The sequence below is a fragment of the Stegostoma tigrinum genome, chromosome 12 (genome assembly GCF_030684315.1).
Source record: "Stegostoma tigrinum isolate sSteTig4 chromosome 12, sSteTig4.hap1, whole genome shotgun sequence".
Taxonomy (NCBI): domain Eukaryota; kingdom Metazoa; phylum Chordata; class Chondrichthyes; order Orectolobiformes; family Stegostomatidae; genus Stegostoma; species Stegostoma tigrinum.
Window position 1 is genome coordinate 5,179,702 of NC_081365.1, and position 25,559 is coordinate 5,205,260.

Sequence of the window (25,559 nt, forward strand, 5' to 3'; positions counted from 1 at the left end):
CAAATTTTTCATGCACAGGGTGATGCATGTTTCACATGAACTGCCAGAGGAAGTGGTGGAGGCTGGCGCAACTACAACACTTAAAAGGCATCTGGATGTGTGTAGGATTAGGAAGTGTTTAAAGGGATATGGGCCAAATGCTGGTAAGTGGGACGAGATTTATTTAGGCTATCTCGTCAGCATGCATGAGTTGGATTGAAGGATCTGTTTCTGACCTGTACAGTTCTATGATTCTCTGACTCTATGTGGGACTAATTTAGTTTGGGCAACTTGGTCAGTATGGACGAGTTGGAATGAAGGGTCTATTTCCACGCTGTATGATTCTGTGGCTCTAATTAAATACATATTTTGGTTCTGTCTTATTAAAGGAGAACACCAGAAAAACACAAAAATGTTGAGGAGTTCAGGTCCAATGGGAGGGCTGTATTAAGTTAAAGGCTGATAAATCCTCAGGGCACAATAATGTACATCACAGGGTACCTAAGGAAGTGGCTTTAGAAATTGTGGATGCATTGAAAGTCATCTTCCTCTTCCCTATAAACTGTGAAACAGTTCCTACAGGTTAAACCTCAATGTTTAAAAACTGGAAAGGGGACAGACATTGATAGGGAACCACTTGTCAGTCAAGAAACAAATTATCAGAATAAACAGGTCTTTTTGCAAGTACTGTACTCAGTGGAGTTTAGAAATATGTGTGGGGGAATCTCATAGAAACCTATAAAATACTAATATGATGAGACAGAAACGATGTTCCTGATGACCCGAACCAGGGGTCACTGTTTAAGGAGAAGAATTCTACTCCATAGAAAGTGGTCGAGGCCAAAACATCAAATGTTTTGACGGAGCTAGATATCATTCTTTGGAGTAGAGGGATCAAAAGATATGAGGAGAAAGTGGGAACAGGGAACTGAGTTGGATGCCATAATCATATTAAATGCCCGAACAGGTTCAGTGGGCTGAATGGCCTACTGCTGCTTCTATTTTTGATGTTTCCAGGAGACCCCAATGTCTCATCAGATTCTGATCTGTGTGTCAGTTTTCCATGTGTCTCACTGCTTCTCTTCCCCACAGCCTCCAAACTTCCGCCAGTGTCCTTTTCTCCCATTTACTTTCCCTCCTGTCAATTGCTGTATCAGTGTTCATCGCTTTCACTCTCTGTCTATGACTGTTTAATGTTCATTCTGACCCTCTTACTGTTTCTTATTTTGTTGCTCAGTCTCTATTATCTCTTAGTCTATTGTAAAGAACCGTAGAGTCATAGAGTCATACAGCACAGAAGCAAACCCTTCGGTCCAACCAGTTCATGCTGAATATAATCCCAAACTAAACTAGTCCCACCTGCCTGCTCCTGGCCCATACTATTCATGGACCTACCCAAATGTCTTTTCAACGTTTTAACTGTACCCATATTGGCCACTTTCTGAGGAAGTTCATTCACATGCGAACCTCCCTCTGTGTAAAAATGGTTCCTCTCCTCTTTTCTTGAAATCTCTGTCCTTGCACCTTAAAAATGTGCTCCCTAGTGTTGAATCCCCCATCCTAGGGAAAAAGGCAAATACCATTACCTGTACCTATATTCCTCATTATTTTGCCAGCTTCTATCAGGGCACCTCTCAGCCTCCTACACTCCAGTGAAGAAAGTCCCAGGCTATCCAGAGACAGCAAGAACTGCCGATGCTGGAGTCGGCGATAACACAGTGTGGAGCTGGAGGAACACAGCAGGCCAGGCAGCATCAGAGGAGCTGGAAAGCTGACATTTCAGGTCAGGACCCTTCTTCAGAAATCTGAAGAAGGGCCCTGACTTGAACTGTCAGTTAGCTTATTCAGCCTTTCTTGAGAACTCAAACCTTCCATTCCTGGCAGCATCCTTGGAAATCTCATCTGAATCCTCTCCAGCTTAATAATATCCTTCCTACAACTGGGCAACCAGGACTGGACATAGTATTCCAGAAGGCACCTCACCAATGTCCTGTACAATCTCAGCATAACTTTTCAATTCCTATATACTGAGCTATGAAAACAAGCATTCCAAACACTGTTTTAACCACCCTGTCTATATGTGACACAAACTTCAAGAACTTATGCACCTTGCACTCCCTCTGTTCTACAACACTACCCAAGGCCTTACCGTATAAACCCTTATCGCTATCTCTCTCACACTCTGTCTCAGTCTCTCTGTGTGTCTTTGTTTCTTTCTCTTTCTCTAGTCTACTATCTCATTCTGCCTGTCCCTCTGCCTCTGTCTTTTTCCCTATGTCTGTCTCTCATTCTTACTGTCATGGTTTCTCTTTTACTCTGAAACTTACCTTTTCACTGCGTTACTCTCACACGTTGTGTATCTTTTACTTTGACTCTTGATTTCTGTTTTACTCTCCAGCGTTGTTTTGTTTCTAGCTCTCTGTTCCCCCCCGTCTCTCTCTCTCTCTCTCTCTCTCTCTCTGTCCCCCCCGTCTCTCTCTCTCTGTCTGCACCTCTCTCTCTTTCTCTCTCTGTCCCCCCGTCTCTCTCTCTCTGTCTGTACCTCTCTCTCTCTCTTTCTCTCTCTCTCTCTGTCCCCCCCGTCTCTCTCTCTGTCCGTACCTCTCGCTCTCTCTCTCGCTCTCTCTTTGTGTCTCTCACTTCATTTAGTTATTTTCTTGACTCTGTGAAGAGACGTACTGGAAGGTGGACTGCATTACACTTTCCTCAGTCCCAGTGAAACTGAACTCATTCAGTCCCAGCTTTCTCTGACAATGGGGCTCCATGGGTTTTGAGCAGATTTCATTCCGGAGTTGTCTGGTGCTGGGAGGCCAAAAAGTGTCATCACAACATTGCACTGAAGTAACATCAACAGGTACATTGTGACTTACTGCTGTATCTCTATTACATTCTCCCTTGCACTGTCTGGCATGGCGTCACTGTCTCTATGTTTGTTTGTGTGACTCACTTCAGACCAGGATGTTTGCAGAAATGGTCATTCAGTCCTTTGGCTCCACAAGCAATTCCACTCCCTCTCCACCTGCCTCTTCCCCCCGACTTACCCCCCACAACGAGTGACCGGGGACCCTGACCCGAGTGTCTGCATGTCATTTCTGTCTTCCCATTGCCCTGGATAAGCTTCCCTGTGGGGTCTCAGAAGCATTCCTGCTGTTTTACACACACTATCACAGTCTGAATGCCTCCTGAGGCGAAGGTACATGTTGTACACACGTGGAGTTGGAGGCCAGGTTTTGCATTGCAGCTGGAAACTGGTACAACAGAGACTCCTCTGTCAAACAGGCTTCAATGCTAAACAAATGGGTTAGAAGAAAAATGTGTGTATCTTGTTCCCAAATCCTCCCCAGAGGGCTATGTCTGTCACCACGGGAACGGTAGCTATGAGCATCTATCACCTTCCAGAACCCCATCTGGGTCCCTATTAGTCTTCCTCACAGGGGTCAGATATTGAGTGTGAAAAGTGAGGCAGAATATACTGTAGGGGCTGCAAATCGAGAGTGAGTGTGTGTGTATGTGTGTACCTGCATGTGCTGTGCATGTCTGTGTGTGAGTGAGTGTATGGGTGTGTATATTTGTGTATATGCATGAGCGTGTGAGTATGTGTGTGTGTATGAGAATGTGAGCGAGTGTGCATGAGGGCCTATGTGTGTTTTTGTGTGCCTATGCGTGAGTGTGTGCGTGTAAGTGTGTGCATGTGAGTGTGTGCATCTGGGTGTGTGTGTGCCAGTGAGTGTGTTTACGTGCGTGCGTGTGTGTGCGTGTGTGTGCGTGTGTGTGTGTGAGAGAGATGCACGTACTTTAAAATAACTTGGGTGCAATTTCCTGACAGCACAGAACAGTTTAAATCTGAGGCACTAGAATTTGCCAGTGATTGAGAGTCGGTCGGTGTTTAAGATACAGACACTGTCCAAATGGGATGGGATTCAAATGCAGCTCAGGTTGATCCGCCAGACAGTACCTTCTCTTGCTGGCTTCACAGATTGCTTCCAAATGGTCTTTGTGTCCACTTCAGTCAAGTTAACCAAGAGCATGGCACTGTGATAAAGTCATCATTCATTGAGTATTTCAGTCAGGATACTCACTCAGTTTACTGAAACCACTCTCACAATCGCACGGTGGCACAGTGGTTAGCGCTGCTGCCTCACAGCGCAAGGGACCCGGGTTCAGTTCCAGCCTCAGGCAACTGCCTGTGTGGAGTTTGCATGTTTTCCCTGTGACTAGATGGGTTTCTTCCTGGCACTTCAGATTCCCCCCACAGTCCAAAGTTGTGCAGGGTAGGTGGTTTGGCCTTGGGAATGCGGTTATAGCAGGGTTACAGCTATGAGTCTGGTTGGGATGGTCATTGGTGGGGGTGGGGGGGGGGAGGTGCAGTGTGGACTGCAGGGACCAAATGGCCTGCTTCCACAATGTAGGGATCCTCTAAACACAATCCCAGTGCCGCACATAATGGGAGCACTGGCTTGTCAGTGAGACTGTTCAACCAGGCAGACAGAACTTGGTTCCAAGATGACAAGGTGCAGAGCTGGATGGACACAGCAGGCCACTCAGCGTCAGAGGAGCAGGAAGCCTGACGTTTTGGGCCTGATGCTGCTTGGCCTGCTGCGTTCATCCAGCTCTACACCTTGTTATCTCAGATTTTCCAGCATCTGCAGTTCCTACTATCTCCTGAACCTGGTTCCATATGTGTCATGACTGAACATAATAAACTTTGTAAAAAAGCCGATAGACACAGAGGACAAACTGCAAACCCAAACGTGGAGACTTTATTCGGGGTGAGGTATTAAAGGGAGAGCACAGGACCAGCTTTACCCCCACATCTAGTCCCATGTCACTCCTGCCCTGGGAGTGTTTGATGGGAACAGTGTAGAGAGAGCTTTACTCTGTATCTAACCCTGTGTTGTCCCTGTCGTGGCAGTGTTTGATCAGGGACAGTGGACAAGATCTTTATTCTGCATCTTACCCTGAACTGTGTCTGTGCTGGGAGAGTTTGATAGGGGACAGTGTAGAAGGAGCTTTATTCAGTATCTAACCCTGTGCTGTCCCTGTCCAGTGAGTATTTGATGCGGACAGTGTATAGAGGGCATTCCTCTGTATTCCCCTGTGCTGTCCCTGACCTGGGACTGACGGATTTTTGATATGAAATATGAAACAAAAGAACGTGTGAAAATAACGAGTGAATTAATCTGCAGAGGGGAAGTTGCAGATTGTGCAAGGGAAGCTGTCCACATCTGTGTCTAGTTCCTGGCCTGGAATACAGATGAAAGCAGATGTATGTGGTTTTGAACGATGTTTGAGCAAAAGTTGCAGGAAAAAATGCTGAAAAATCAAGCTTTAAAAATAAACAGGGAATATTTCAGCTGGCACAGAACACATTTCAGAAATAGTTGCAGTTCCCTCACGTCTAACAGGGGAGGACAACAGTTCGATGCAAAGAAAGTTAGAGGAGTAAGTATGGGAAATGAGGAAATGAACTGGTAGAAAAGGGAGAAGATGGAATCTCCGATAGTGTGGTACTCCCTCAGTACTGACCCCCTGACAGGGCGGCACTCCCTCAGTACCGACCCTCCGACAGTGTGGCGCTCCCTCAGTACTGACCCTCTGACAATGTGGCACTCCCTCAGTACTGACCCTCTGACAGTGCGGCACTCCCTCAGTACTGACCCTCTGACAGTGTGGCACTCCCTCAGTACTGACCCTCTGACAGTGTGGCACTCACTCAGTACTGACCCTCTGACAGTGTGGCACTCCCTCAGTACTGACCCTCTGACAATGTGGCACTCACTCAGTACTGACCCACCGATAGTGCGGCGCTCCCTCAGTACTGACCCTCTGACAGTGCAGCGCTCCCTCAGTACTGACCCTCTGACAGTGCAGCGCTCCCTCTGTACTGACCCTCTGACAGTGTGGCACTCCCTCAGTACTGACCCTCCGACAGTGCAGCACTCCCTCAGTGCTGACCCTGAGACAGTGCAGCTCTCCCTCAGTACTGACCCTCTGACAGTGCGGCACTCCCTCAGTACTGACCCTCTGACAGTGCTGCACTCCCTCAGTACTGACCCTCTGACAGTGCGGCACTCCCTCAGTACTGACCCTCTGACAGTGCGGCACTCCCTCAGTACTGACCCTCTGACAGTGCAGAACTCCCTCAGTACTGACCCTCTGACAGTGCGGCACTCCCTCAGTACTGACCCTCTGACAGTGCGGCACTCCCTCAGTACTGACCCGCTGACAGTGCGGCACTCCCTCAGTACTGACCCTCTGACAGTGCGGCACTCCCTCAGTACTGACCCTCTGACAGTGCGGCACTCCCTCAGTACTGACCCTCTGACAGTGTGGCACTCCCTCAGTGCTGACCCTCTGACAGTGCAGCACTCCCTCAGCACTAACCCTCCGACAGCGTGGCACTCCCTCAGTACTGACCCTCTGACAGTGCGGCACTCCTTCAGTACTGACCCTCTGACAGTGTGGCACTCCCTCAGTGCTGACCCTCTGACAGTGCAGCACTCCCTCAGCACTAACCCTCCGACAGCGTGGCACTCCCTCAGTACTGACCCTCTGACAGTGCAGCATTCAAATTTGCTCTGCTGTGGAAATGTTGCCTTGGCTGCTGCTGAACAGTGAGTGAAGGGATTCACGCACAAATGGAAGCAGTTCGCAAGCTGCAAAGAAGGAATGAACTGAGGGCAAGTCAAGAACAGTGCATGCAATAACCAGAAAGAGGAGAGCTTCGGACAGTAACAATTTCAGTGCAGTGTTCAATTGGCAGTAGGACAACACTGAATTGAAATTGAAGAAACCATTCGGCTCCTTTAAGCGTTTCCATTCTTTGCTCCAAATGCTCAATATTAAAATGATCCTGTCATGCTGGCCGCTAAGCCAGCATTTTTGTGATTGTGATCATGTTGATGTAAGCCCGTGAAGGATCAGTGTCATTAAATCCACACTGACAACTGGTCCTGGTGACACTTGTATCTCATAAACTCTTGCCACAGTGTCTTAGAATCGTCTTAAAACTCATTCAGTCATCCATCCGTGAAACTGACCTTCCATAAATGAAATAAACACCTGACATGTATTCTATAATTAACAAGGAGCAACTTACTTATTTAACTCTAACAGTGAACAAATTAACTGAACTACTACGAAATCAAACAATTCCCCTCTAACTAGCAACTATTCCCAAATAAAACAAGATTCAATTGGTATGCTGTTCCAATAAATACCAATCCCACGCATATAAACCAAAATTTTAAAAAAAGAGTAGAACTTCATGTCTCGAAATTACAGTCGAGTTATATCCTTCAGAATGTTTTGTGCCTTCTCCGTTGATTTTCTTTCAGGAATGTTCTTTGTTTGAATTCTTCAGCCTGAAATATTAGCTCAGAACACTGGAGTACCTTTTACATTTCAATGATGCTTTCTGTAAGAGCTGAGAGAGCTGAACTTCTTATCAGATGGCACTTGGCTCTCTCCTGATTTTCTTATCTTTAAAACCTTGATGATATATCAATTTCTTACAATAGGATTGGTCCTAGGTTGTCAAACACATCAGATTTAAATTTAAGTGTTTTTTTTGTCTCTAAATGCCAGGTTTAAATTAATATATATTCGAAATGGTTGTCTTGATAACAAAACAACACTGCTGACTGGATTGTCAACCACACAGCCTTTTGATACAAATATTTCAATTCAGGAATTCTCTATGCCTCTGCAAATCCACAAGCTGCTGCCTGCAGACATTTTGTTTTAATCTCCACGCCTAGATAAAGCACGTAATCTTTTAACGGGACCACACACTCTTCCCCACCCACTCTATCATTTTATAAATGCCTGTATTTTAAAAACTCCAAATTTTAATGTCCTGCCTCCGATCCACAGGTACTCTACCCAACTTTACAACAGTCACCCCTCAACCTCCCACATTCCAATGAAAAACCTCCCAGCCTATCCCACCTCCCCTTATAGCTCAACTTTTATACTTGCAGCAACATCTTGGTAAATCTTTTCTGAACCCTCTCCAATTTAATACTATCCTTCCTATAGCAGGCCAATGAGAACTATACACAGCACTCTGGAACAGGCCTCACAACTGTCCTGTCCAACCTCCGCACGACATCCCAAATCCTCTCCTCAGAGGTCTGAGCAATGAAGGACAGTGTGCCAAATGCCTTCTTAACTGCCCTGTCTACCTGTGACTCAACTTTCAAAGAAGTATGTACCTGAACCACTTGGCCTTTCTGTTCTACAACACTATCCAGGGCACCCCATCCCCATTAACTGTGTAAGTCCTCCCCTTGTTTGTTTTAGCAAAATTCAAGACCTCCTATTTACCCAAATTGAACTCCATATGCCACTCCTCAGCCATTGACCTAATTGATCAAGTTTCGTTTTGTAATCTTAGATATCCTTCTTCACTCTCGACTATAGAAGTGACTTCAGTCCCAAAGAAGAGAAAATACTTTGTGGAAGATCTGATGCAGAACATCTTTAACTTGGATGTCCTGTGAAACCATTTAATAATCCTAAACTCTAAAGCCGTAATTTTTATATTTGAACTCCCAATTCCATATCCTCACCCCTGAACATAAAATTCTGTGTCCCCAGCCCTAAACCTCTGTATCAGACTCTCACAAACTAGTGCAGGCAAATATTTGATTCATGAGCAGGAATTTGAAGATGTTTATGTGTCACTGTGGTCACATGGAACAGGTCAGTGTCTAAACTACAAAAAGGAAGGCAGCCTCAATCTTACCTACTCCCTGAAGCAACTACCCAGCAGTACAGGAAATAATGGCTGTAATTCCAAATGTACATCAGCCAGGGGAAAGTGAGTGGTCTCAGAGTAGTCTGGTGAAGTGCAGATAGAAGGAAAAGTTAAGAACCAGTGGTTGACTGCTATGTTTGGAATACTACAGGCATACTAATTTCTCATCCCTCCGACACCTGCATTTGGCTCTCTCAAAACTCCACTCCTCTGGGATGTCTCTCCCTGTATCATGCTGTTTACTGTACTTTGCTGAGTGTCTGCAGCAGATCAACATGGTCATTGTGTCTAACCAGTCCACACTCCAGTCGAACGCTACCTTTGTTTCCTTCCTCTATTAATCCTGGTGTGCCGTCAGCTAATAAATAGTGGAACAGAAGGTGAGCGCTGAGATAGGAAGGGATCAACCTTGATTAAGCACTGTTTGACTTGGAGCTGCTGTGCTAAATCCCCTTATCGTGACTGCAGATTGTATACAGAACAAGGCTATAATTGAGCCACTTGAGCTATATAGATCCAGCCTCCCTTTCCTGTTCAAAGTCTTCACATGAGTGCCTTGCCTCCTGTGTCCTCATTCATTTCTGAAGTGGGTTATCCCTCTAGTTAGAAGTCCATACCAAAGGCAACAATGCTTATGTTGTCCCTAATAACTTAAGAAACCAGGATGTGGGGAGTGTCATACCAAAACATCTTATTATTAAAGCTCACTGATAATGTACAAACATGACACTATAGACACTTGGCATCTGGGCTAACGTTAAACTACAAAGGATACATTTCCATCAGCATGCCATGCTTCAAGTAGCTCAAGTCAAGATAGAGTTTGCGACTTTTACACCTTCGGGTCACATGCTCAGATGCTGTGATGCTATCAGGAGTATGTCTCTTATATTCTCACTAGCCACAAGATGTAATAAGAACAAAGAAAATTATAGAACAGGAATAGGTGGCAGAAGTAGTGGAGAATGATGCGTTGAACCTGGAGGTTAATGACTCACATATCACCCCGTTAATCTCCGGATTCAACACATCATTCTCCGCCACTTCCGCCACCTGCAATCTGACATCACTACCAAGGATATATTCCCTTCCCCATTCTTATCTGCCTTCAGGAGGGACCACTCTCTCTGCGACTCCTTCGTCCGTTCCACACTACCCTCCAACCCCACCACCCCTGGCACCTTTCCCTGCAACCGCAGGAAGTGCACACCTGCCCCTACACATCCCCCTTACCTCCATCCCAGACCCCAAAAAAACCTTCCACATCAAACACATGTTCACTTGCACATCCGCTAATGTGGTATACTGTATCCGGTGTTCCCGATGTGGCCCCCTCGATCGGGAAACCAAGTCGCTTTGTAGAGCACCTACAGTCGGTACGTGACAAATGACAACACCTTCCAGTCATGAACCACTTTAACTCCCCCTCCCACCCCCTGGACAATATGGCCATCCTGGGCCTCCTCCAGTGTCACAATGCCACCCGGAAACTGCAGGTACAGCACCTCATATTCCGCCTTCGGAGCCTACAACCCAATGGCCTCAACTTGGGGAGATAGTAGGAAGAAGGGTCCCGACCCGAAACGTCAAACTTTCCTGCTCCTCTGATGATGTTTGGCCTGCTCTGCTTATCCAGCTTCACACCGTGTGGTCTCAATGTGGGCTTTAGAAGCTTCAAAAACCTCTCAACCCAAGACCAACCCTCCCTCTCATCCCCACCTCCTTGCCTTGTCCGTCTTCTCTCCCACCTATCTGGCCCTCCCACCTCACTGACCAATTCCCACCACTACCTACCTGCACTCACCTATCACCATCCCACCTAACCTCCCTCAGCCTGACCTCCCCTCTTTATTTATTTCTGAGCACCCTTCCCCCTCCCCCATTTCTGAAGAAGGGTCCCAACCCGAAACGCCAGCTTTCCTGCTCCTCTGACGTTGCCTGGTCTGCTGTGTTCCTCCAGCTCCGTACTATGTTATCCTATATTTGAAAGTACAGCAGTGTCAGAGCAATGGGAGGTATTGAAAGAGGAGATTGAGATAGTTGACAGCAAATACATTCCCTCAATAGATAAAAGGCTGAGGCCCTGAAATCTCACCTCACACTGGCTTCACTCTGCAGGCAAAACATTGTGGGGCTGGATAATGATACAGTGGAGACTCTTGCGGTTGATTTGGGAGTTACTCGACGTCTACCTCCAGCTGTCATGTGGACCTTAACCACAGGAGGATAGACAGTGACCTGCGAGCCATGGTTCACAGCATGAGGTGCTTATGAGGGTGCCTATCAGATCCTCACCCCCACCACGAGCCGATATCTCAGGGGTAGAGTCATAGAAACAGACTCTTTGGTCCAACTTGTCCATGCTGTCCAAGTTTGCAAATCTTAACTAATCCCATTTTCCTGCATTTGGCCCATATCCCTCTAAACCTTTCCTATCCATGTACCTGTCCAAATGTCTTTTAAATGTTGTGACTTTACCTGCATCTACCACATCCTCTGGCAGCTCATTCCACACACGAACCAGCCTTTTTGTGAAAAAAAGTTGTCCCTCAGATCTCTGTTAAATCTTTCTTCTCACACCTTAAAAATGTGCACAAAAACAAAAACAAAGATGCTGCAGAAGCACAGCAGGTCGGGCAGCATCTGTGAAAGAGAAAGCAAAGTTAACGTTTTGGAACTGAGGAAGGGTCACCGGACCCAAAATGTTAACTCTGCTTTCTCCTTCACAGGTGCTGCCAGACCTGCTGAGCTTCTCCAGCATCTTTGTTTTTGTTCCTGAGTTACAGCATCCACAGTTCTTTTGGTTTTTATTAAAAATATGCACGCTAGATCTTGACTTCACTACCCTGGTTATTCACCTTATCCATGTCCCTCATGACTTTAAAGACCTCTGTAAGGTCACCACGCAACCTCTTCACTGCAGTGATATAAAGTCCCAGCCTATCTAACCTCTCCTTATAACTTAAACCCTCCAGTCCCGGTAATATCCTGGTATATCTCTTCTGTACCCTTTCCAATGTAATAAAGGTTTATGCTGTATGGGGCTGTTGATTCTGGGGAAAGCCTCATTCAAGCCCCATCCATTCATTCCCCTCTGTGCTCACTGACCCAGATTGTCTCCCAATACAGTGATGCCTCATTTTTCAAACACACAACCTTCTTCTTCAGTCTCTGCTGTCACCTGTTGCCAGATCATGCTCTGATGTCCATGATTGGCCATCTCCCTAAGCTCTGGATATACCCTTCCTGAATCTCTGCATATCTTCTCTGAGATGCTCTTCAAACCTACCTCTTTCATAGAGCTTTTGGTCACCTGTTACAACCATTTCTGCTGGATTTTCTCTCCTGTGAACTGGCTCGAAATCTTTGTTATATATGGTTGCTGAGCTAAGTACAGTGAGCTGCTGTTTGAGTAAAGTTTGTCATCAGTCTTCCTTTCCATACTGGGTACGAGGCGTGCTTGGTGAAAAGCTGTAGAAAGTGAACCACAAGTGAGTCTTAACAAGAAGTGGCACTTGTTTTAACAGTGAGGTGTGGCATATTGAATGGAAGTGTTGGGCACAAGTTACATTATCTAGTTAGACATCATGATTCAGACTATTGGGAGACAGGGATGACACAACTGATCCCATCAGAATCTTTAGCTGGTTCCGAAAGATTGTGTAACATCATCAGAACAGTTGGAGCTTGATATTGCCTCTAACATTAAACCCTTTCTGAACCATTACCTTAGATACCAGTGTTTTGCTTCCTTGATGATACTTCTTAAGTGAAGATTGCAGTTTTTTTGATGCGCATTCAGCAGGAGAAAGGTGTCAGAAGATTCAGAGAGCTGTGTTCTGGACAGATTAGGATGCGAGTGTGAGGTTACCCAGTTTGGACTGAAACAGGACAGATCAGGGGATTTTCTCGATGGTATAAAATTAAATACAGTAAATGTCCAAAGAGACTTTTGTGGGGTTCTGGTGCATAGATCTTTGAAATGTCACAAACAGGTGCAGAAAATAGCCAGAGTTGCTCTTAAAATGCTGGCCTTTGTATCTGAAGGACTGGTTACAGGGATGCAGGCGTTAATGTGCAGTCATGCACAACCCCGTTAGACCCTACTGGGAGTACTGTGAGCACGCCTGGGCAGCACACCTTAGGAAGGATAGATCGGCCTTGGAGAGAGTACAACATATGTTTACAAGAATAGGACTTGGAGATAGGTATACGGAGAGATGAGTAAAATTTTGTTTGTTTTTTTCAGAATTGAGAAGGTTAAGGTGTATTCTGATCGAAGCCATCAAGATAGTAGTAGGAAAAGACAGGGTAGACATAGATAAACTATTTCCACTGATTTGGCATTCTAGCACTAGGGCACATTCTAGAACTAGAGCAACTAGAGCCAGACTATTCAGAAGTGGTGCTTAGAAACACTTTGGAATTCCATTCCACAAACCATAGAATCCCTATAGTGTGGAAACAGATCCTTCAGCCCAACAAGCCCACAGAGCATCCCACCCAGACCCATCCCCCTATAACCCACCTAATCAACACATCAGGTAATTTAGCACAGCCAACCTACCTAGCCTGCATATCTTTGGACTGTGGGAGAAAACCAGAGCACCCGGAGGAAACCCACGCAGACACAGGGAGAATGTTGCCCGAGGATGGAGTTGAACCCAGGCCCCTGGCACTGTGAGGCAGCGATGCTAACCACTGAGCTACCATGCCACCCATATAGCAGTGGCTGCTGGATCAGTTGTTAGTTTTAAATCTGAGAGAGAGAATTTTTTGTTAAGGAAAGGTTTGAAGGGTTATGGGCCTAAGGCGGTTATACGGAATTAGGCCACAGCTCAGCCATGATCTCATTGAACGGCAGATTTGGCTCGAGGAGCTGAATGGCCTCCTCTTGCTCCTACTTGTGTGCTTTGAGAGATTCAGTCGATAGGAAGAAAGTGTTCATTCAGGATTAAGACCAGTAGGAAATTGTAAGAGAGATGCAGAAAGCCGTTGAGCTGTCTGAGTACTCACCACGTTCTTGTTGCCTTTCACTCCCTCCATGGTGAATTGTCTCAATTACACTCATATTCGAGCCTCATCAACGATGTTTACTTCAATCATCACGTTGTCTGATCATCATATTAACTCATTCATTGACTGCGGAGGTCTCTAGCTATTTACATTTATTTCTTCCGTTGTTGTCTCGAGTTGTCCCCTTGAGAAGGTGGTGGTGAGTTGCCTTCTTAAACTGCTGCAGTCCATTTGGTGTAGGTCGACCCACAGTGCCATTAGGGAGGTATAGTAACTCAGGAAACCTGACTGGAAAGGAACATTGTTCATTGTTGAACACCAAAACAGAACCACTACGTGTGGCTCATATACGCTAGCCTCAGCCCTTGACAGACAGTTCTGCAGGTCCATCTTTGAGTTTGTTTTATTTTACTTCACATACACCCATACACAACTGAGCCATGATTTTGTTTAGTTTATTTTCTTTTAACTCCCCCCAGTACTAGCCAGACATTGAATCTGCTTTATAAAGGGCTCAGTTCCAACTGGGCGGGCCATTGAAGTTTATGTTACAAAGGGAACTCATACTCAACAAGGACATTAATTACTGATTCCCCATGGGCATTGTAGGGGTCCTCACAGGAGGGAATTCCAGGATTTTGACCCAGCGACGTTGAAGGAACGGCGATATATTTCCAAGTCAGGATGGTGAGAGGTTTGAAGGGGAACTTGCCGGGGGTGGTGTTTCCATGTATCTGCTGCCCTTATCCTTCTAAGTGGAAGTGGTCCTGTGTTTGGAAGACACTGCCTAAGGATCTTTAGTGAATTTCTGCCATGCAATCTTGTAGATAGTGCAAACTACATCTTTCCTGCGTCGGTGGTAGAAGGAGTGGATGCCTGTGGATGTGGTACCAGTCAAGTGGGCTGCTTTGTTCTGGATGGTGTCAAGCTTCTTGAGTGCTGTTGGAGCTGCACCCATCCAGGCAATTGGGGAGTATTCCATCGCACTCCTGACTTGTGCCTTGTCAATGGTGGACAGGCTTTGGGGAGTCAGGAGATGAGTTACACGCTGCAGTATTCCCAGCTTCTGACCTGCGCCTGTCGACGCTGCATTTTAAGTGGTGAGTCCGGTTGAGTGTCTGGTCGATGACAATTCCCACGATGTTTAATGGGGGATTCATGATGTTGACACCATTGAATATTAAGGGACAGTAATTAGATTGTCTCACTGAAGACGGTCAATGCCTGGTATTTGCATGGTTTAAATGTGTTACCTGTGACTGACACATACTTTCTGATTGAGACCACTGAACAGTAACCAATGGTGGGAACTCTGTCTGTTCCTGAGACCTATGTATCCCAGGGTGCTGAGGTCAAATGTCACATTTGGACTGGTGCCTGTTGATAACTGAGCTAAGATGTGGGCTTGGGTTTTTCATAGTCTGCTCAGTTCATCAACCAGGAAATTTTATAAACTGTCTTTTAGATGTTTAGTAAAAAGCCTTTGCGATATTACCCAGGTTTGTAGCCTTTACACAGGTCTCAGCCATTATTGGTTAGAGTTGGCCCTCTCTACATGGAGGATAATCAAATATAGGGGTAGTTTGATCCTAGAGTCAGATAATAGGTCAGCACAGAATCATGGGCCGAAGGGCCTGCACTATGCTGTACTGTTCTGTATAACTTGATAGTATAGGGCTTTATTAATGTATAGATCCCAGATCAGACTAGGCAGACGAGATGCCTTTGAGACCATTGGATGTAATGTTGCAGAGTAAAGATCACCTTGTAACCTTCAGCAGCAGTAGTCAGAGCGGCGGCTTGCTGTTCCTGTATCATTGCTGTGGGTGTTCAGTAAGCGCAGAGCCCAAACTGAGCAAAAGCCTGAGAGCTTAGAGCAATCAAAACAGCAAGGCTTATCCATAAACTGGAAGGGACCTATCTGAACCCTCAGCCAGTCATTGTGGTATATGTTCCAGGGACTAACATCTAGAGGGTATTCAGATGACATCAGAGTGGCAATGGTGTTTATCCCAAAAACCACATGAACCCACTTCCCCCTTAAAGCAGTTAATTACCACTCAGTAAAATGCCACCTTGCTGCACCAGGTGTTTCAGCTTGTGTCTCTTCTTCTGTTTGTTCTGTGGTACCTGGCCCCAGCAGCTGAGCAGAAACTATTGGAACAGGCAGCTGGATCGTTTCAGCACCCAAGTCTTGGTGTCCTTCCTGGATTTAAAGGGCGTGCTGAGGGGAGGCAGTTTGATTCACATTTTTCCGCTCTTGAAGCATATTGCGCAAAGTTACAGCACACAATTAGGCCATTGGGCCCATTGTTTCTGTGCTGGATCCTTGGAAGAGCAATCTGCTTCATGTCATTCCCATGCTTTCTTCCCTTCTTCCTTCTCAGATAATGATCTAATTCCCTCTTGAAAACCTCGAGTGAACCTGCCTCCCCCACACGCTCAGACAGTACATCCCAGACCCTAACCCCTCGAGTGAACCTGCCTCCCCCTCACTCTCAGACAGTACATTCCAGACCCTAACCCCTCGAGTGAACCTGCCTCCCCCACACTCTTCAACCTCGAACCTGCTCCAATATTCAATATGATCGTACCTGATCTAATTATAATCACAAATCCACATTACTGCCTAACCTCGATAACCTTTCACCCCCCTGCTTAAAAGGATTCTATCCATCCCTGCCTTAAAAATACCCAAGAACTCTGCTTTTCCGTCCCATTCAGGAAGAGAATTGCAAAGACTCAATACTCTTTAAGAAAATTTTGTCTCTACTCACTGTTTTCAGTGGGTGACCAACACAGTGATCTCTCGGGGGCTGGGAGTCTTTGAAATTCCCTTCCTTAAAACGTAGTGGATGCAGAATCTTTAAATGTTTTTAAGACAGAGGCAGGTATATTCTTGATTACCAAAGGGATGAAAGATTGTTGGGGGGAGATGCAGGAATGCAGCGTGGAAGTTAAAAAGGGATTAGCCATGATCTTATTGAATAGTGGAGCAGGCTTGAAGGGCGGAGTGGCCTGCTCTTGTTCCTTGTTTTCTATGTTTGTTGTAAACTGAAGGCCCATGCACCAGTGCTGGATGGGAAGAATCCTTGATCTAGAGGAGAGCAGAGGTCCCGGAGGGATGTAAGAATGGAAGACGCAGTTACAAGTAGTGTGAGGTGGTGTTAGGGATGGAGGAGGGGGAGAAGAGTAGGGGACGAAGCCAAGGAACAGACCCGATCTGTGTTTAATGTGTGGGAGAGCCTGAGAGAAAGCTCAGTAGAGGCTCACTATTGAGTGTGGGTGATGGCCCGAGAGAATGGAGTTAAAGCTGTCGGATTGCCCTCTCTGAATGGGAAATGTTGCTTCAGTAATGACTCCTGCAACAGGCCAGGCCATCTGTAGTCACTGTGAAGCTGCCTAATTGTTTGGCTCAGTGCTTAAAGTTTCTTTTGTTACCCCATTAGGAGAAAGGGTAAAGCTTGCATGTAGCCAACACGCTGCCTGCTGAATTTCAATGTGTGTGTGTACCTATTATTACACAGACTGCTGTGTACACAAAGAAAAATACTGCAACTTTGATTCTCTCATGACAGGGATTGACTCTGCTTTTGTGTCTCACAGAGTGCATTTTGTGAACAAATGAACATCCATTTCCTTGGTTTAAATTCTCCTGTTTCCAAATTCAAAAGCTTTTCAATTGTCTGGAGGGGATTAAAAGCATTAATTAGCGACTGGTGAGAGCAAGGGAGATGGGCTGGAGGTTAGTGTGAAACAGCTTTTTATTCAAGTATGCATCTGTGTATCTGTTTGTGTGTGTGTGTGTGTGTGTGTCTGTGTGTCTGTGTGTGTCTGTGTGTGTCTGTGTGTGTGTAGGTGTGTGAGAGAGAGAGTGAGAGAGAGAGAGAGAAAGAGAGCAATGGAGAGAGAGAGAGACAAAGAGAGGAAAGACAGAAGGGCAAAGACAGAAATTGGAGAGAGAAAAGCGGTGATCAAGAGAGTAAGAGGAGTGATGGGGAAAGATTGGAGAGGGGTAGAGGTAGAGGAGGAGAGGTGAGAGAGAAAATAGATGAGAGCGGGAAGGGGGAAAGACAGAGGAGAAAAAAGACACTTATATTGGAGGCACAATGAGAGGGCCTGAAAAGTGACATATTTTTTCAGCATCTTCCCTGATGTCTGACTTAAAGCACTTCACACACGGCTAATTACTTTAACATTGTGCCTGAGCCAATGTAGAGTAAAAGACCGGGCGTGAGAAATAGATAAGTTGAGAGAAGGTGTCACAGAGAGAAGGAGAGAGAGATGGATTTGAGACAGGAGGAGGGAATAGATGAAGTATATAATGGAAGGTTAGTTTGAGGGAGCTGGAGAACCACAAGAAAGTGGGAGAGAAAGACAGTTAGGGAAAGGGATTGAAAGAGAGAGATACAGACAAAGAGAAAGAAGGATGGTCAGAGCTTGAAGTAAACTTCCACTGAGAGTCCAGATGATCTGACAGTGAATAAAGGCATGCTGAAGCCTTTGTCTCTCTCCATGAACATTTAGATATCCAGGCCCACCTGTCTCTCTCTCTTTCTCTCTCTCTTTCTCTCTCTCTCTCTCCCTCTCTCTCCCCCCGCTCTTTCTCTCTCTCTTTCATACACACTCCCATGCTGCCTCTCTCTCACTCTTCCCTTTCCTCTCCCTTAGATTGTCACTCACTCACTGTCTCACTCTCTTGCTGTCATTCCCACTCTCTCTCTCAAACTCACTCACCACCTCACTCAACGCTGACTCACTCCCTCTGTCAGCCCATCCATTCATTTGTTAGAATGTTGCATCCCGGAGTCTATGTTTAATGCTGGGCGAGAAATAATGTGTTGCTGCTGGTTATGGCGAGGGGGTATATGGAGAAGCAGTTGTCCTTGTATGGTTATGCAGTTTATAGGCTGACATGAGGAGTGTTTGTGGGGACAGCAAGACATTGACAGCCCTGTCATTATATACCATGCCAAAAGTCCTGACACTGTGTGCAAGGAACATTCAGACAGATAACCATTTCCTTCAAGACAGGAGCATTACTCACACTGTCTGCATGGATTCCTTCAGCTAAACAATTTGGCCCTTCAAAACTTCCCTGTTCACTCTGACTCCATTTATAACCCTAACCTTAACTCTAACCCTAAACCTAACCTTAACTCAAGCCCTATCCCTATCCTATACCCTGAACCTAACTCTAGCCCTAACCCCAACTCTAATACTAACCATAACCCTAACCATAATCCTAACCCTAACCCTAACACTAACCTTAACCCTAACTCTTAACCCTATCCCTAACCCTGACCCTAACTGATCCTGATCCTAACTGTAACCCTGACCCTAACCCTACCTCAACTTCCACCCTTGGGCAGCCTCCTTGATCCATGCCCATTACACTCCTGACTCCCTAAGACATCATTTGTACCTCATGTAACTTACATGACTGCCACTCTGTGTTATAGCATAAGCAAGCACTTCCTAAATAGGTTCAAGCAGCAGATCCTCAGTACACAGTACATGAATACAATACCTCACCTGCTGCATGCCTGACACAAGCGGTCAGGAATGGGAAGACGCAACACAATTAATTTGTGTCTTCCCACTTAATTTGATTGAGCTGCCATTCCATCTAAATGAGCATGCATGACATGAAAGTACAGTTTCCACTTTTAAATTCCGAGAATTGAACTGCAAACTTTCATCCCCACTTTGGGATCCTGATTTTTTGACTCTCAAGCAGTTATAATCTCCCCAGCTTGCTGCGCACTCCTGAGAACAGCACAGTTAGGCACACCCTAAGCCTGTTCCACCATGCGGTAAGACCATGGCTTCCAGGATTATAGGATGAGAGAATCATACAGTACACAAGAAGCCCTTCTGTCCATTAAGCCTGTTTCACCAAAGCTACGCTAAGACCCACACTACACTGCTAATGCTGTGGGGGAGGGTTTAAACTAATGTGGCAGGGGGATGGGAACCAAATATTGGTCAGAAAAGAGGAAGTAACGAAAGCCAGTGGGGAACTAGATAATGGAGTCAGTGTGACTAAAGGGAGTAGTAGTCGGGGAGCAGATGATGAACACAAAGGGACAGGTGGTCTGAGGTGCATTTGTTTTAATGCGAGAAGTGTCGTAGATAAGGCAGATGAGCTGAGGGCTTGGATTGGTACCTGGAGGTATGATGTTATTGCTATTACTGAGTCTTGGCTAAGGGAAGAGTATGATTGGCAACTAGTTGTCCCAGGATATCGCTGCTTCAGGCGGGATAGAGAGGGAGGGAAAAGGGGTGGAGGAGTTACAATACTAGTCAAAGATGATATCACAGCCGCACTGAAGGAGGGCCCCATGGAGGACTCAAGCAGTGAGGCAATATGGGTAGAACTCAGAAATAGGAAGGATGCAGCAACAATGTTGGGGCTGTACTACAGGCCTCCCAACAGCCAGCGTGAGATAGAGGTACAAATATGTAAACAGGTAATGGAAAGGTGTAGGAGAAACAGGGTGGTGGTAATGGGAGATATTAATTTTCCCAACATTGACTGGGATTCACTCAGTGTTAGGGGTCAAGACAGAGCAGAATTTGTAAGGTGTGCCCAGGAGGGTTTTCTAGAGCAGTATGTATGTAGTCCAACTCGGGAAGGGGCCATACTGGACCTGGTGCTGGGGAATGAACCCCGCCAGGTGGTTGATATTACGGTAGGGGACTACTTTGGAAATAACGACCACAATTCCATAAGTTTTACAATACTCATGGACAAGGATGGGAGTGGTCCTAAAGGAAGAGTACTAAACTGGGGGAATGCCGACTATAGCAAGATTCGGCAGGATCTGAGGAATGTAGATTGGGAGAAACTGTTTGAAGGTAAATCCACATTTGAAGGTGGGAGCCTTTTAAGGAGAGGCTGATTAGCGTGCAGGAGAGACATGTTCCTGTGAAAATGAGGAATAGAAATGGCATGATTAAGGAACCATGGATGACAGGCAAAATTGTGAGACCAGCCAAGAGGAAAAAGGAAGCATACATGAGGTCTAGGCAACGAGAAACAGATGAAGCTGTGCAAGAATATCGGGAATGTAGAGCGAATCTGAAATGAGGCATTAAGAAGGCTAAGAGAGGACATGAGATATTGCTGGCAAACATGGTTAAGGAAAATCCCAAAGCCTTTTATTCATATATAAAGAGCAAGAGGGTAACTAGAGAAAGGATTGGCCCACTTAAGGACAAAGAAGGAAAGTTATGCGCTGAGTCAGTGAAAATGGGTGACATTCTTAACGAGTACTTTGCATTGGTATTCACCAAGGAGAGGGACGTGACGGATGTTGGGGTTAGGGATAGATTTTTGCTTACTCTAGGTCAAGTTGACATAAGGAAGGGGGAAGTGTGGGTATCCTAAAAGGCATTAAGGTGGACAAGTCTGCACGTCCAGATGGATCTTGCTACCTGGAAACCAACCTACAGATTAGCCAAGGAACTACACCAAAGACTAAAACACCTAGTAGAAGACTCACGCTACTCCATTCGCTCCACCCAAGAATTCTTGAACACCATCAAAGATACCAAGATAGAAGAGGATGAAATAATGGCCTCCTTTGACATAACAGCTCTGTTCACATCCATCAACATCAACCTGGTCAAACAAACACTGACTACACTATTAGAAGAACAGAAGACACATACACCAGACACCGCCAACCTCATCAGCAAGGACAACATCATCAAGCTAGTGGACCTATGCCTCACCACCCACTTCACTTTCAATAACAAAACCTACAGACAAACCAACGGTACACCCATGGGATCTCCGATATCAGGGTTCTTAGCAGAGGCAGTAATGCAGAGACTCGAACAAACAGCTCTGCCAATCAGCCAACCCAAACTTTGGGTCCACTATTTGGATGACACCTTTGTCATCACGAAACAAAATAAATGAGAGGAAACCTTCAAGACCATCAATAATACCCTTTACTGGCATAACATTCACAAAAGAGGAGGAAACCAACAACAAACTGCCATTCCTAGATGTCACAGTAGAGCGAACAGCCAATGGGGAACTTCAAACCAGCGTCTACAGGAAAACAACACATACGGACCAAATACTGAGCTACAGGAGCAACCATCCCAACACCCACAAACGAAGCTGCATTAGAACATTATTCCAACGAGCCACCACACACTGCAGCACAAAGGAACTACGCAGAGCAGAGGAAAATCACCTATACAGCGTATTCAAAAAGAATGGGTACCCAATGAACACAGTCCGCCGATTTCTCAGCAACAAACCCAAACAAACAGACAAAACGGGCTCAGAAACCATAACCATTCTCCCCGACATCAAAGACATTTCCGAAATGACTGCCAGACTACTCGGACCTCTTGGCATCAGGGTAGCCCGCAAACCCACCAACACACTAAAACAACAACTAATGAACTTAAAAGACCCTATACAGACAACAAATAAAACGAACGTCATCTACAAAATACCTTGCAAGAACTGTGACAAACACTACATTGGACAAACAGGCAGAAAGCTAGCCACCAGGATACATGAACATCAACTAGCCACAAAACGACATGACCCACTATCACTCATATCCTTACATACAGATGAGGAAGGACACCACTTTGATTGGGACAACACATACATCCTAGGACAAGCCAAACAGAGATACACACGTGAATTCCTAGAAGCATAGCATTCCAACCAGAACTCCATCAACAAACACATTGATTTGGAGCCAATCTACCATTCTCTGGGAAAAAGAACAGGAAATGACATCACCAATAGAGGAAATGACATCACCAACGCAAGGAAACCTAAACAGATAAATAGAAAGCGGGACATAACACCAGCGCTTCATCAGAGGCTCACTGATGACGTTACCTAGAATGGTGACGAAACGTCTGAAAACTAACCTTCCAGCTCAGCGAGCAAACTCACATCCTGAAACTCAACCTGAGCTACAAATCTTCTCAAAACTCGCCCACCCAAATACTTTTGAAAGGTTGTGGGGTTTTCTGGCTCAACTCCCCTCTGAGGCAGTACATTGCAGATCCCCACAACCCTTTGATTTTTCTCAAAACCTTCCTAAACCCTCTGCCTTTTGGCTTGAAATGATGCCCTCTTGTTGTTTTAACCAAGTGGAATAGTTGCTTTCTATCCCCTCTGTTCATGCCCCTCATTATCTTATATATCTTGATCATGTTACCCCCTCAGCCTTCCTTCTCTAAAAGAGACAACCTGAGTTTATCGTTATGAAGCTTAGCTTCATTGCTAAAGTGCCCTATCCCAGGAAACATCCTGGTCAATCCCCTCTTCACCCTCTCCAGTTCAATCACATCCTTCAAGTAGTGCTGTGAGCAGAGTGGCACACAGTACTCCAGGTGTGGCCTCACCAAACTCCTGTACAGCTCCAACATGACTCCCCCTGCTATTATAAGCTCTTCCACACCTGATAAACGCAGGTGGCTTTACGTGTCTTCTTCTCTACACTATTTACCTGTTCAGCTGTCTTCAAGGATCTTCAGACAAAAACTCCAAGATGCCTCTCAGCTGCCTAATGTCCTGACTTTCCTTGAAAAGCCCTTTGCTTGCTGCTTCTTCCAGAGTACATCAGACCTCACATTCATCAGAGTTATCTGCCGCCTGACCAATCCATCAATACTCGCCTGTGTTCTTCCACCTTCCTTCTCATTGTCAGCCACTCATCCAATCTTCCTGTGATCCACAGACTTGCTCATCATCTCCCCCAGTCTTTCTTCTACATTGTTTACATACAAGCACAATTTTGGCTTCAACATCACATTCACACCTGCAGCAGGTAACTGTTGACTCCCTCAGTCGTTTTTGTTCGCTTTAATCATTCCAGGTTTTATTTATTGAATTCACATTCCCCCGGCTCACACTGTGGGGTTGAGAACCCACAACCCCCGGTTTATTAGTCGCGTGACATTCACAGTATGCCACCATCCTCACTTTGCAGCTTTCTAGATGCAGGAGGAGCAATGGGTTCTGATCAGACTACATCTTCAATGTTTGGTGGGGTGGAGACATGTGTAATTGATGTTACCTTCATCAGATCCCAATACGCCAGTGTCATGGACTAATTTAGTGCAAAGCCTTTAGGCTTTTTGAAGGAACTAGCTCTGGTGTCACCTCCCTCCCATCCCTCCTCACACCTCAACAACATTTCCTTTTCCAATCTTTTGAATGGTGGGGCAGATCGAATGGTTTTCTCCTGGTCTTAGTTTGTATCTTCATGACCTGGTAACCTAGCAACTGACTGGACAGGGAAAAGGCTCACAATGCTGACCACTGTAAGCTCTGTTGTGCGATGACTCAATTCCTCATAGTTTTGCATTCCATTCGACTTTCTTGGGTTTGCTGTTAAAAGAGCACATTGTGAAGCTGCTACAAACGTATTTGCTGCTGAAATGTATGAAACCTTTACCTGGAGATAAATATTATCCATGCCACAGCAGCTGAGAGAGTTGGCAAATGATCTTCAGTGACGTGGAGACTGAGCTGGGGACTGTGTGCTGATTGAGCCATTTGTGCTCAGTAAGAGCCCATGTCATACATTCACAGCTTCCCAATGTCATGTCATTCAAAAAAGATCCCTCACCAACTGAGTCTCTTCATGCAAGTATTTAAGAACATAGACCTACACACAACATACATAAATGCTGTGGAACCTATACTCAAACCCGGTTATATATACCTCTATATTTCACTGTTTGTGTTACTGTTATATGTTTGCTGATGTTCACTCATGGAATAGGGCACCTTAAGTGTCAGATGCCTTTCAGCTATGATGATCACTTACTCACCAAGCTATTCATTAAGAATATTGCTGCGTTTGAGCCTCTCCTGCTGCCTGGGAGCACATATCTTGCTGCACACTGGGAGGCATGTTCACCTGGAGCTGCCTGTACAGCCTGCCTAGTTCAAGGGCATGCCAAAGCCTGGCTGTGTTATTGTGGACAGGATTCCTCTCTTCCTTCCCTCCGACTGTAACAGCATGCTCAAGGGGCTGAGTGGATCCCCATCCTGTCCTGGTCTTCTTTCCCTCTTTAAAACAATGTTGGCACTCATTCCTTGCAAGCGTCCAAGCGCTTGGCACAATGAAGAAGCCAGAGGGAGGCCAACTTCAAGCCAATGCTAGTATGGAACACAGTGTGTTGATTAGCCTCAATCTAGATCAGAAATTTTTGATAGCTTCAGTCTATCCTTGTCAAATGATCAGTGAAGAGCTACCAAACCTTATTCCATCATCCATTACTCAATTCGCAGATCTGGGACTGTTGCTATCAAAGGGATGGAGTATAAAAATAGAGATATCTCACTCAAGCTATACAGTGCAGTAGTCAGACCACAGCTGGAACACTGTGAACAGCTTTGGATCCCTTATCGAAGGGAAGATATGTAGGGATTAGAGGCAGGATAGAGAATGATACACGTATGGAGGGACTGTCTTATGATGAGAGGTTGAGTAGGTTGGACCTAAATTCATTGAGGTTAAGAAGAATGAGAGGTGACTTTGTTGGAATATTCAAAAATCATAGGGGACCTGACAGGGTAGATAGAGTAGGATGGTTTCTCCTTGTCGAAAGAGGGCATCATTTCAGAATGAGACAGAGTTGAGGAGGAATTTCTTCTCTCAGAGAGTAGTGAATCTATGAAATTCTTTACCACAAAAGCCTGTTAAGGCTGTGACCTTGACTATATTCAAGCCTGAGATAGACAGATTTTTAATCATGGAGCAAATCAAGAAAATTATGTGGAAAAGGCAGGAAAATGGAGTTG

At 45.5% G+C, this 25,559-nt stretch overlaps 1 protein-coding gene across 9 annotated transcripts in view; it reads left to right on the plus strand.

Annotated features, from left to right (window-relative positions):
- robo1 (roundabout, axon guidance receptor, homolog 1 (Drosophila)) overlaps positions 1–25,559 on the plus strand; it is a 687,941-nt gene that overhangs the window by 296,603 nt on the left and 365,779 nt on the right. The window lies entirely within an intron of this gene.